This window comes from Pyrus communis, chromosome 3 (genome assembly GCF_041283825.1).
Source record: "Pyrus communis isolate YQ-2024b chromosome 3, ASM4128382v1, whole genome shotgun sequence".
NCBI lineage: Eukaryota > Viridiplantae > Streptophyta > Magnoliopsida > Rosales > Rosaceae > Pyrus > Pyrus communis.
Window position 1 is genome coordinate 7,446,625 of NC_142567.1, and position 13,542 is coordinate 7,460,166.

At 37.9% G+C, this 13,542-nt stretch overlaps 1 pseudogene; it reads right to left on the reverse strand.

Annotated features, from left to right (window-relative positions):
- Positions 1-1,803: 1,803 nt before the first annotated feature.
- LOC137714488 (uncharacterized) lies at positions 1,804-4,420 on the reverse strand (annotated as a pseudogene).
- Between the last annotated feature and the right edge of the window lie 9,122 nt (positions 4,421-13,542).

The window sequence follows — 13,542 nt, forward strand, 5'->3', positions numbered from 1 at the left end:
AGTTTTTGTTCACTCCACTTTGCTTCGATGCCGGCCCTAGCTTTGGCTAGGTCGGTGACAACCTTGTGAATTTCCTTGTGGTTCGTGCTTTGTTTATTTTTAGTTTTTTCTTCATTTTCCTAGTGCCTACACATTTCCTTCCCCATCCATTCAATCTGCACGATCTACTCATTTTTTCTCGTTTTGCCTTTGATTTCACCATCTTGGGCCCTGTTCCCCAATCCCTCATTTTCTCCATCCTCTGTGACCCCTTTCTCTCCATCATCTTCCTTAGTTGGCTTCTTTATCTCTCTCCTCATTTCTGATTGGGTACCAACTTTACTTACTACATTTTGTCACGGATCTTTGGGAGGATTTGTAGAGCTTTAGCTTGAGTGTCTACATCACTACCGTTATTGGCCCTCGTTGGTCACTCTCGTTGTTCTCCTTTGTCGGCGATGTTGTTCATGATTCTTTCTACTTGCATACTTCTTTGATCTCATGACAGCTCTCCCAGTGCTAGTTTTTAGAGGATGATGTTACCTCTGTCTTCACCAATTTTCGGTTTCTTGATAGCCTGATCTCAGGTGGTCGTGGAGGGTGGTTGATTGTGACGATCTTGATGTGGTTCTCTGACGGCAGTGGTGTCGTATGTAGCTTCAAGCAATCGAGTTGTCTAGGATTTTCTGTGTGGTTTGTTTGTATGTGATGGGCTCCAAGGTTGGTTTTGGGCCTTTGTCTTCTGTGTGTTGTGGTATTTCTTTTTTTGTTGTGATTATCTGGTTTTGGACCTCTATTGTACTTGTCTTTTGTTGGTAATGAATTTTATCCTTTGACCAAAAAAAAGCTATATTAGTTTACTAGTTGGTACAAGGTGCTCTTTGTCCCTTCGTTCAGGTTGAAATTCTCGACAAGGTTTTTATCGAGGCCCATTGTTAGCACATTACCCTCTTGTTATGAACGTATACCTTCGTTATTATTAAATATTGTAGTTTCACAAAAAAAAAAAATCATATGGCATGACTAATTGAATTTCAATGATTTTAACACTAATCTTTTAACCTAAGGAGTCACAACTAGAGGTCAAACAATATCGGCAAGAGACTTCAACAATAGGGGGCACACACATATCACTTGCAATTGATGCTAGGACTTTCTTACATAATTCTTTGTCTGTTAGTGGATCGAACCGTGCAAGAGCTAGAACCGGCAGCCATTAAGTGGAGAATTTCCATCTATTTGTTGTTTCATTCGCTACCTCATATTACTGTATCTCTATATAAGTGCAAAGAAAAAGTAAAATCTATAGTTGAGTAAGATTCGATAGAAGGACAAAATGACACGAAGCAAAACACCCATTCTTAGAACTAATTTTTAAGATGTAAAGTTAATCGAGTTGTCGAGGCAATGTGTCCCCTTATGCCCCCAAGTTCAAATCTTTGTTTTTCTTCTTCTATAATATAGCTCCAAAAACAATATGTTAGAATGTCATTACTTTGGGAAGTTATTTCCCTAAACCAGTGGAGCCTCTTAATTTGGACGAAATTGGAGTTTGTGTCTCTTAGTTAAAACTATCAGAGATTTGGTATCTGGATTTTGAAAGATGCAGAGCATTGTTTCTTAAGGCTAATGAAAATATGGAGCATTGCTCCAATTTACCATATAATTTTTCCTCCACTTGTTAAGTTAGATTCCTAAGCTCGAGAAAGTTTATTAATATACAACTATGAAAAGAGAACGTGAAGCAAAAAACTCTGGAGTTGGAACTTTGGAATTAAATTAGCTATTTTTTATGACAAAAGGAAAACTGCAATGGTGCCATTTCTACAAGGTTGCAATCAATATACCATGGATTTTAGCTATAAGATCATTGGAAACCACTGTTTATTGAGAAGTCTAAGATGAAACTCTTTCATTTTTATGCGAGTTCAAAATATCAATGGAAGCTTCCCTACTAGAATGATCACCCACACTTGTTCTTGATTGATCTGACTTTGTATAGATCTTCCCTTCTTCTAGTTCTGCTCCTTTTTGAGACGCGGGTTTCCTATGCTTCACAGATCTGCTCCAGTGCTCATGCTCATTTTCAAAGGAGTTGATGTGCTTGTGCCAACACTTATAATGCTGGTGCTCATCATCAGAAGAGTCACTATGCTTATCTCTACGTCTAGAATTTTGATGTGCATTATCAGAGCATTCGTGCTTGTGCCTTTTTTTAGGCTGATGTTCATCATCAAAGTTATTGTTCTTATGCTTACCCTGTGAGTGCCGATGCTTCTCGTCATTAGAGTAGTCATGCTTGTGGCGGCGCCGAGAGTCTCTATCCTCAGAAAATGAACGTCTTTTATGCTTATGTATGTCCCTACCGCTTTCTGAAGAATGATGAGATCGATGCTTCTTCCTCGAGTGCTTGTGAACCTTTTTATTTTCTTCCTTTTCCTCTTGTTGCAAATCATTGTCAACTTCTTCTCCTTCATACCTTTTAGAATGGTAGCTCATCTTTGAACACCGCTCATTACATTCTTCAGCAGAAATTTTCTTCTATTAACTTCTCAACCTTATCTAAAAGATCAGCTTGTAAGGGAGCTAAACTGTTTTCTCTTTCTTTAGCTAAATGATTTATAATTCATTACTTTATGAGGAAATCCCTGACTCTGGTGGTTCAGCCGATAAGCCGAGCAATGATTCACTTTTCAAAAGAGCAGGTTCACTTTTGATCATAGCCGCAAACATCATTGCTCATTTCAATCTCTCTGCCTTCAACTTTTGCTATCTAGTCAAGGATGCTTCTGAGGAGTCTGGCTTATTTGCAGCTGCAAGGGCAACCGTCTCAGCAATAACCTTTGCAACATGGACATGAACGTGAGGCTCTCCAGAACAATTTGTCTTTTGGATAGAAATGTGAAGTTGAGATGTATGTACTCTCCCTGAGCTCAAATTTTGCCCACCCTCATTACTAGGAGCTTGATCTATACCACTCAATGATTTTGGGAACATCTTTAAACTTGGATTCTTAGTGCTTATTATGGCTACTTAAAGAATAGCTGCAACTGCATCTAGGCTGACTCTAGACTCAGCTTCGTTATCTTTGATAGGTGGATCATTTCTATCCTTCTTTGATGTGCCAATTACCATCTTAAAATTTTCTTCTTGCCATTATCAAAAAATAAATCATAACCAGCAGATTTTGAGGAGACATTATCACCTTCCTTAGCAGTTTTCTTTCCATTACATGCCCTACTGACTCGTGCTTCTTAGAAACCAAGCCATTGCCAGATTACTTGGACTACAGTGGAAGGACATGCATACAATAATGTGAAACACTGGAGTATCATTCAACCAGAGACTACAAGGACTCAAAATTTCACAATGTAGATTCAACCTTTATATAAATAAAAATTTGACTTTAAACATTTACACTAGCAATTGGAAGAATCTGTATTCATGTGTATATGCATAATATTTACTTATAGACCCTAGGAGGATTTGGCGCATTATCAAGTAAGTGTTTTTTTGTGTGTGGAGAATTATTGAATAAGTGTTTATGTATGCTATCTGCAGATGTTACAGTAACAGCTGCAAATACAAGTTGAGAGGAAGATCATGTTCCTTTTATGGTGCAGCTGGAATTCGTTATCATCTGTGGTAATCATCTTTTACTTAAGTTGTATGAAACTGCTTGGGTGTTTTTGAAGTGTCGACAATAGAATCCTTTCCTTCTGTTAACTTAATTATTCTAAGTTTCTTTCTATTAGATGATGAAGTAGCCGATCAGAGCCTATTTGAAACTCAAGAAGAGATTGAAGTTGGTGAAATGCCCACAGTGGCAGGTAAGGAATTGAAATTGGAAATTATGAAGTGGCAACTTTTGTTTGATCTGAGTGTAAAGTTAGTGGATGGAACTTTTGTTGCAGTTATACTTGTGAAGTTTCAGATTTTCATTAAACTTTAGGTAAACTTTACAAGGCTTTATACACCAAGAGGTTTACAGAATATAGGGGTCCTGCAGCAGTTATACAATACATTTAAATACAAATTACTTTTAAATGATAATAGCTCATCCTAACTGCCCTTGTCTACACTCCCCCGCAAACTTGACGCTGGAGAGAAGACAAGTTTGGAACACAAGGACTGAAAACGCGTCTTTGACAAGCCTTTCGTAAAAGATCAACTAGTCGCGAAACGGAAGGAAAAAAGTGAACATGATAAGTTCCTGAAGTAACACGTTTCCGGATGAAATAAGTTTCGTGCGAGCATGAAAGACCGGATTAGCAGCCATATATGTGGCATACAAATTGTCACAATGCATCAGTATTGGCTCCAAAACTAGTACACGAAGCTCACGCAAAAGACTCATCATCCAAATAGAATCAGCACATGCAAAGGCAAGAGCCCGATACTCTGCTTCGGCGTTAGATCGAGAGACCGTCCGTTGTTTCATAGCACACCAAGAAATTAGATTGTCACCAAGAAAAGTACAAAAGCCAATGATGGAACGACGTGTGTCAGGGCACCCTGCCCAGTTGGCATCAGAATAAGCAATGAGACAAAACGGTTATGAAGACGGAGTTAAGCGAAGTCCTATACCCAAGTTGCCTTTAAGATAACTCAATATTCGCTTAAGCACCGGTGTGTGCAGAAAGTTGAGTCTTGGCTGCTATAGGTATGGAACAAGGTATACACTCTAATAAGTCACCACGTTGTAATAACTCCAAAGTATATTTGTTATGACACAAGTGAATGCCATTGGATAAATAAGATACCTTTAAGCTAAGGACATAGTGCAGCTTACCAAGATCCTTTAGTTCAAACTCAGTGCTCAAAGTTTGGATAAAAGATTAAATCAAGGGAGAGGAATTACCCGTCAAAACAATGTCATCCATATATAAAAGAAAACCAAGGACAATGGAGCCATGATGATATGTAAACATCGAACTATCGGCCCGACTTTGAACAAAGCCTACCTGAATGAGAAAAGTGTTTAGACGTTGAAACCAACCTCACGGAGCTTGTTTAAGACCGTAGATGGCTTTTCAAAGCTTACAAACATAATTGGGACAATTGGGATAAACAAATCCAGGTGGTTAGGTCATATAAACCTCTTCCATAAGTGAACCATGGAGAAATGCATTCTTCACGTCAAGTTTATCTATCGGCTAACCAAAGGACACGACAAGGTTAAGCACAATTTGAATCATGGTAGGCTTCACAACGGGACTAAAGGTCTCTGTGTAATCAACCCCAAGTTGTTGATGGAAACCTTTGGCGACAAGACGCGCGTTGTTACGCTCTATCGATCCATCAGAATGATGCTTTATTTTGAGCACCCATTTACATCCGACAGTGTTAACATAAGGAACATGAGGAATTAAAGTTCATATACCTTGTTTGACCAAGGCATTGAACTCACCAACATAACCTAGCACCACTTAGGAAACCGTAAGGCTTGTGTAAAACAAGTGGGCTCCGCATCGGATTCAACAAAGGCAGTCATCGTAGAGGGAATATGATGACGACTAGCAAAGTAGGCCTTGGTTTTGGGTTTGAAAATTCCAGACTTGGACCGTGTGTGAGGTCCTAAGGAAGAAGCATAAGCCACGCTACTAGCTGACAACTGAGATGCATGTGGATGTGATTGTTGTTGCTGAGTTACAGTAGGAATTGACGTAAGGACAGTTGCAAATGTTTTGACAGTAGTTAGTTCCAGATTTTGAGGTACAATCACGATGTTGCAGGCAGAATGGGTGCCACGTCACCAGCTGGCAAGGGAGATGTATGTGGATGGAAGGGTTGCTGCTGAATTGCAATAGGGACCGACGCGAGGACAGTAACAAATGTGTTGACATTGGCTAGTTCCAGACTTTGAGGCATAGTCTCGGGTTGCATGGAGGACAACGTGGGTGACAAGGCATTGTTGTGCTGAAATGGGGTAGGTATGGGGATAATAGGAACAAATACCAAGTCTGATTGTTGCACAGAAAACGATGCCATATAAGAGTGGAATGAGAAATCATCCTCATTGAACTTAACATGATGGGACAGGTATACACGTTTAGTAGGGGGATGGAAGAAATGCTAGCCTTTATATTGGTCACTGTAGCCAAGAAAAACACATGACAAAAATCTAAGTTGCAGTTTGTTAGTTGCATAATCACCAAGATATGGAAAACAAGCACACCTAAACGTGCACAAAGCCATATAATCAGAAGCTCGGCAAAATAAAATTTGAAACAGAGAAGCCCAGTTGAGAATATAAGTGGGTAGCCGATGAATTATATAAACAGCGGTGCAAAGTACCTTAGCCCAAAATTTATGTGGAAGATTGGCAGCAAGTAACATAATGTGTCCCATTTCTGAGATATGATGGTGTTTGCGTTCTGCAAGTCCATTTTGCTACGGGGTATGTGGACTAGAAAATCTTTGGTAAATCCCTTTATGTGTACACAATGGACGAAAAGACAAATTGTCATACTCTTTACGCCCATCACTTTGGAGTATTTTAACCATTGTAGAAAACTGATTAAAAATGAAAGTTATAAAATTGTTAAAGTGATTAAAGACCTCAGACTTCTTACGCATAGGATAAATCCATGTGTATCATGTGTAATCATCCTTAAACAAGACATATAAATGAAAACCCAACACCAACACAATAGGAGACATCCAAACATCAAAATGTATTAATTCAAAAGGAGACATAACATAGTGTTCTGAAGATGTAAATGCTAGGCGATGAGATTTAGCCAACACACAGTGATTACAAAAATCTTTAATGGAGACAGTAAAAGACAAGCCTAATACATCACTAGATGCTAACACACTAAGAACTTGATGGAAGGAATGCCTAAGATGACGATGCCAGAGTGAGGGTGACGCAAAAATGGAAGCAAAATCATGTTTGGCAGTAGAACCATTTCTAGAAGCAAGACCATCCTCACATGGGCCCTAAAAAAGAACAACACCCATCTTTGAGTCACGTATGACAAAACCCCATGGAAAGAACGTTAGACTAACAAGATTATCACATGTAAACTTAGCAACCGATAATAAATTTTTTCGAATTGCTGGAACATGCAAAACTTGGGATAACCGAAAAATGAATGACCCAGACTTAAAGGAAATATTACTAGTGTGCGTAATAGGAAGAGTCTCACCATTACCCACAACAACCTTATCATTAGAACCATACCCCGTAGCCGAAGTAATAGAGTAAGTCACTTATCATATGATGAGTAGCACTAGTGTCCGGATACCATGTAGGATCAGAATGGGAAACAATGTGCATGCTAGCGAAAGCTCGAGAGATATCATCATCAGAATAAGTCGCTCGAGGGCACAACGTTGCTATATGACCAAATTGATGGCATGCCTAACATTGAAGGCCACGAGTAGCAGGACCTGGTCTAAGGATGCCATATCGTTGTTGTGTAGCACGCTGACCATATCAGCTAGCACCACCATGTATACTAAAACGGCCACCACCATAAGTACGAGGATGCCGATTTTCATTTGAAATGCCATGATGGAGGGAGGGCAGACCAACACGTCCTTGAGAGAAATTACCACCAGAAAGCAGCTTGAGTCATAAGATGTTTAGATTCATAAACCAGAAGACGAGCATGCAAATCATTGAATGACTGTAGTGGAGAAAAGTTGGTCAGCGCCAAGACAAGAATCTCATATTCAGGCCCCAAGCCATTAAGTACATAAGTCACCAAATCATCAATCTTAACAGGTTGGCCAATATAAGCCAATTGATCTGCCAAATGTTTGGCAAGACCCAAATATTCCAAAATCATTTTAGTACCTTTCTGTAGAGACAACAACTGAAACCGAATATGGGTAGAGTTGGCGAGGGATTGTTGAGAAAAATTTTGACGAAGATGCTCCCAAATCTCACGAGAAGTAGACAACCCGATGGTCAAAGAGAGAACATGCTCTGTAAGTGTAGCATGCAACATGCTAACAAGTGTTTGATCAGTCTGGTACCACACCAGGTAATCGGGGTTGGGAACGCTAGTAGTCACAAGAGGCATCACTGTGGAGGAGTCGAAATTAGCAGCGGCATTTGGTGAAGTTGCATGAGTGGTGGTGGTGGTGATAAAGGGAGGAGGGCAAGGGTGGGTTCCATCTACAAAACGCCAAAAGTTTTGGCCAATCAAGAATAGCTTAACTTGACTTTCCTAAGGTAAGTAATTAGACTAAGAAAGTTTGACAAAAACTAGTGTAGAGATATTAGGGATTGGAGATGTAGGAGAGGAAGTTACGGAAGCCATGGAAAAAAAAAAAGAAGGGATCAGAGGCTTAATACCATGTGAAGTTTTAGATTTTCATTAAACTTTAGGTAAACTTTACAAGGCTTTATACACCAAGAGGTTTACAGAATATAGGGGTCCTGTAGCAGCTATACAATACAATTAAATACAAATTACAATTAAATGATAACAACTCATCCTAACTGCCTTTGTCTACAATACTTATAACGCAAGTGCTCATCAAAGTCCACAAAGACAAGTGGAAACGGAAGTAGAAACTGATGCAACTCCATCGTTTTTTAAAAGCACTTTGTATTCATGGTAAGCAATTTAAACTTTTGGGGTTATTGAAATAAGAGTTTTGATTTATACATGTGGTAACTTATGCGTAGAGCTTTGATAAGAGTTACTTTATCATTGACAGATTATCTTGCATCACCTCTTCTATACTTGTGGTACAAGGAATTAGGACTCAATTTTGGATATTTAAGTGTGTTTTAGCTACATCACCATCATTTTCAATTTCATATGAAAAACTCTTGCAAATTACATATAGCTTGGATTTAGAAATCCGCCATCTTGGTTGTGCATAGGCTCTTAATGTAAATGTAGATGTAAATTGTAAGACTTATTTTACCATATAGTTTCAGCTGCTTTGATTAGGTTATAAATTATCTAGATATAGGTGTATTGAATTGTGATTACGATTTCAAAGAGTTAGATTGTAGAATCGTTCAATCCATCCGAATGAGCCCAGTAGAGCAACCTGAACTATTTATACATGAATGAGTAGAAATATATGGTTAATTGATGTGCAATAACACGATCACACTAAAATAGAACATTACCTCTGTAGTCTCAAGATAAAGATTTAACTGCCAAATCTGACTTGAAATAGAAGGTACAGTAACATTGAAGTAAGGTACTAACTTGATAGAGTAGATACTGAATAAACGCTATAGACTCAAATGAAAAACCCTTACATCATATGATTTTCCCTACTAAAAGCCATACTACTCTATACATTTACTATTATAAGTCTCGATTCATAGATTATTCTGGCAAAAATTTAATCAAATCCGAAACCATTTGCCTATTTAATTATCATAATAAAATTTCAATGTTTCTTAGTCAATAAAGTATTCGTCAATTTCTTTCAACTCAATTAGATGTCTCAAATATTTTCCATTTGGCTAATATTTTGTAAAGATGATCTATAAGGTACAACTTGAAAAAGTAGATGATTCAGATTGTTAAAAAGTTTGATGTGATGTCAGCCCACCAACTAACCCCTATTATTTTTTTTTAATTTATAAAAAATGGAGATCCATTCCCTTAAAAGCTTCTTATATATATGGGATATGATCAAGGGACAAATATTTTTACAACCATTTTTACACTTCTTTGTAGCCTTTGGATTTTATAACATCTAAAGGTTCTTATTTATTCATTAAATGACTTGGATACTTATGTGGATTTTAACTAATATTAAAAAAAAAAATTGAAAAAACATAAAATTAGGAAGAAAATTAAAAGGGGAAAAAAACCGTAGCTATAATCGTGAAAATAAGAAAGGAGGTCTGCAACCTCCATCTCCCCCAGGTTTGCAACTTCTATGCCTTGAATCTTCATTACGTAAGCTAAATAAAACCCTAAATTCTCTATTATTGTTCATATATGTAGGTGATAAAATTAAGTTTTGTCAGTTCATGATTCATGATTTTTCTACTCTCAAATCGTGTTTTTTGTTATTATTAGGATTATTTTTTATAAAATGAAAGAAGAGAGGCACTGCAGACCTCATCGGCAAATGAGAGATTTCATGATTTTTTGTTATCAGGGTTCAAATGTTTTTATTTTTTATTTTATTTATTATTTATTATTTTTATATATATATGAGGTATTTGTTTTAATTTAGATTCACATTTTCTTTACTAATTATTATCCACATCATCATTCAAGTCAATTAACGTTTAAATTTTTTCACATCACTCTTAGTCTAGACCGTTGAATGTTATAAAATCTAAAGGCTATAAAAAAGTGTAAAAATGTTTGTTAAAATATTTGTCCCTTGATCATATCCCTATATATATATCTGACTAAGGGGAAGGGCCAGCGGCAAGGGGAGAGAGATGAAAGATGTGTTTGTAGAATTGTAAGGGGAATGTGTGTGTTATTCCCTTCTACGTAGTGCCTACATTTATAGTAATAAGAGAGAGAAGAATTCCTTCATCCCCAAGGAATACAAGTCCATATAGGAAATAATAACTAGAATCAAATCTAATCTATGATATACACAATCACACTTAAACTAGGAAAGTTATAACACTCCCCCTTGAGTGTTTAAATACTCAAGGTAGATTTTAGCATCATGCAAAAGTTGAGGAAGTCGACTCGTCAGCATTGATTCTGAGAAAAACGTTTTTCTCAATAAAGTAGGAACTTGCACAAGGAAGTAATTCTCACTAAAAGACCCTATGGCTATGGCAAAAACCCGAGTAGGGACAAAATCCATAGTCTAAGGAAAAATGCGTGAGAAATGCAAAGTCAAAAGAAACATCTACGGGACGTCATTAGGGATATGATCAACCCAAGGTGGGTGCCTTGTTAAAACCTAGTTAGGTAGCAAAAATTCAGTGGGAAAAATGCTCGTAATCGTAGGAAAAAAATACATTAAGATCAAGCAAGTATACTTTAGGATACTCCCCTTGAGTTTGAAACAATTCCAAAAAGAAGTAGCAATGTTACAACTCAGAAGGTTTACACATACAAATTCCTTGAACAAGCTTCTGAAACGTTGCCTTCGGTAGTGATTTGGTTAAGAGGTCGACCAGATTGTTTTGTGAATGGATTTGTGTGACTTCAATCTTCTGATGCTCTAGTTGTTGATGTAAGAAGAAGAACTTCGGCGCAATGTGCTTGGTGTTGTTTCCTTTGATGTAACCCTTATTGAGTTGTTCGATGCATCCTGCGTTGTCTTCATAGATCGCAGAAGCTTCGAATATGGCCCACAACTACTCTTAACAAAAGCATTCCCGAGTTGCTTCATGTAAGGCAAAAATTTCAGCATGGTTAAATGAAGTGGTAACTCAAGTTTGTTTAGTTGACCTCCAAGAGATTACGGTGCCTCAAGTGGTAATGACATAACCCGTTTAAGAGCGTGCCTTGTGCAGATTAAATAAGTATCCTGCGTCAACATATCGAACAAGGTGAGAATCGACTCGAGAAATGGGGGGTGCAGCATCACTCGAGGATCTATAGGGATAGAACAAGCCTAAATCCGTAGTACCTTAAGGTAATGAAAGATGTCTTTAATACCAGTCCAGTGTCTACGTATTGGCGCATTACTGTATTTTGCCAAAAGATTAACAGCGAAGGAGATGTAGGGTCTAGTGCATTGAGCTAAGTACAGTAAGGCGCCTATCGCACTTAGATAAGGAACTTTAGGCTCCATTGCTTTCAAACCATAGAGTGAACGCTTCAGCCAAATTGAGAGCGTGTTCCGGGGTTTGGAAATATTTGATCCAATCAATGTAAGTCCTTCGAAAATTTTCATATAAATTTTCATATCAAGATCTCCATAGAGATACGCAGTTACTACATTCATCATACTCAATTTTTTAGAAACTACTAAACTGATAAGGTAGCGAAAAGTAATCACATCCGTAACATGTGAATAAGTTTCATCATAGTCAATCACAGGGCGTTATGAGAAGCCTTACGCAACATGACAAGCTTTATAACGCACAATTTCGTTCTTCTCATTACACTTCTGAACAAAAACCCACTTGTAGCCAACGGGCTTCACATGTGAAGGAGTAGGAGCTATAAGTCCAAACACCTTATGTTTCGCAAGCGAATCGAGTTTGACATAGATTACTTGTTTCCAGTTTGACCAATCAGTTCTACATCGACATTCATACACGGAACGGGATTCAATGTCATCGCTCAACATGATCTCTACTGCATATGCTAATGCATCGTCAACAATCATCTCATTTCTACACCACTCATCATATAAGCTAGCATAATATACCGAAATCTCACGATTCTCGGGATGAGGATTCGTCTCTTCAATGATGCTTCCGTAATCTAGAATTTCTTTATGAGTTGGATAAAATGAATAAGAGATTCACGGTAAGCTCTTCAGAAGCCTGTGTCGTGGATTTCCTTTTCTGGGGGTGTGAATCTTTTAAACCAAGAGGTCTACCACACTTTTGTGTAGGGGTAGATTATTGGCTAGCCGCTAATGTACGCCGATCACCTACATTGGCGTCCAAGGCCTTCAGAAGGGAAATTCGTCTTATATTTGGTACATCCATCTTTCCATGCACATTCACAGTTGGAATATGCGATCTTATCACTCGCGCTAGAAAGTTGAAAACATCTGCATGCTCTGAGCTATGCTGTGAAGATCTAATATACGATGCACTTCAGTTTTAGACTGAGTTGTGTAGAGATCTAAATGAGACAAAATGGGAGTCATCCATGATAATTCGTGTCGTTCTTCAGGAACATTGATGTTATTATCTTATCCTAATGACTGAAAGAATGTCTTATAGAAGTGACAATCCACTAAATGAGCGATAAATAGATCGCCTGCCAAATGTTCTAAGCAACGAATAATCGAATGAGAATTATATCTGACATAGATTCCCATCCTTCGTTTAGGCCCTATTTTTTGTACGTAAGGGTGGCGAAATCGGCACATAGACCACACAACCAAAAACTAGCAAATGCGATATGTCGGGTTCGTATCCGGTAACTAACTGAAGGGTGATATATGGTTCGGTCACAACATGCCTCAGGCGGACTAACATAGTTGCGAGTAATGTTGCATAGCCCTAAACAGCAATCGGGAGCTTGGTACGTATGACCAAAAATCGAGCAATTATTTGTAAGCGCTTAATAAATGCCTCTGCCAGGCCGTTTTGGGTGTGAACATGGGGTACATGATGTTCAACTTCAACCTCAACCGATATGCAATAGTCATCAAAAGTTTTAAATGTGAATTCTCTAGTATTATCCAATCAAATAAATTTGATTGGATATTTAAGTTTGTGAGCCTTGAGCTTGATAACCTGAGCCAACAGTTTGGAGAATGCAACATTCCTTGTGGACAATAAGCACACGTGTGACCAACGTATAGAAGCGTTAACCAAAACCATAAAATATCTAAATGGTCAACATAGAGGGTAAATCGGTCTATAAATGTCCCTTTGAATCTTTTGTAGAAAAATATGAGGATTCGTACAAATCTTGTCATAAGAAGGCTTAGTAATAAACTTTCCCGTTGAACATGTTTGAC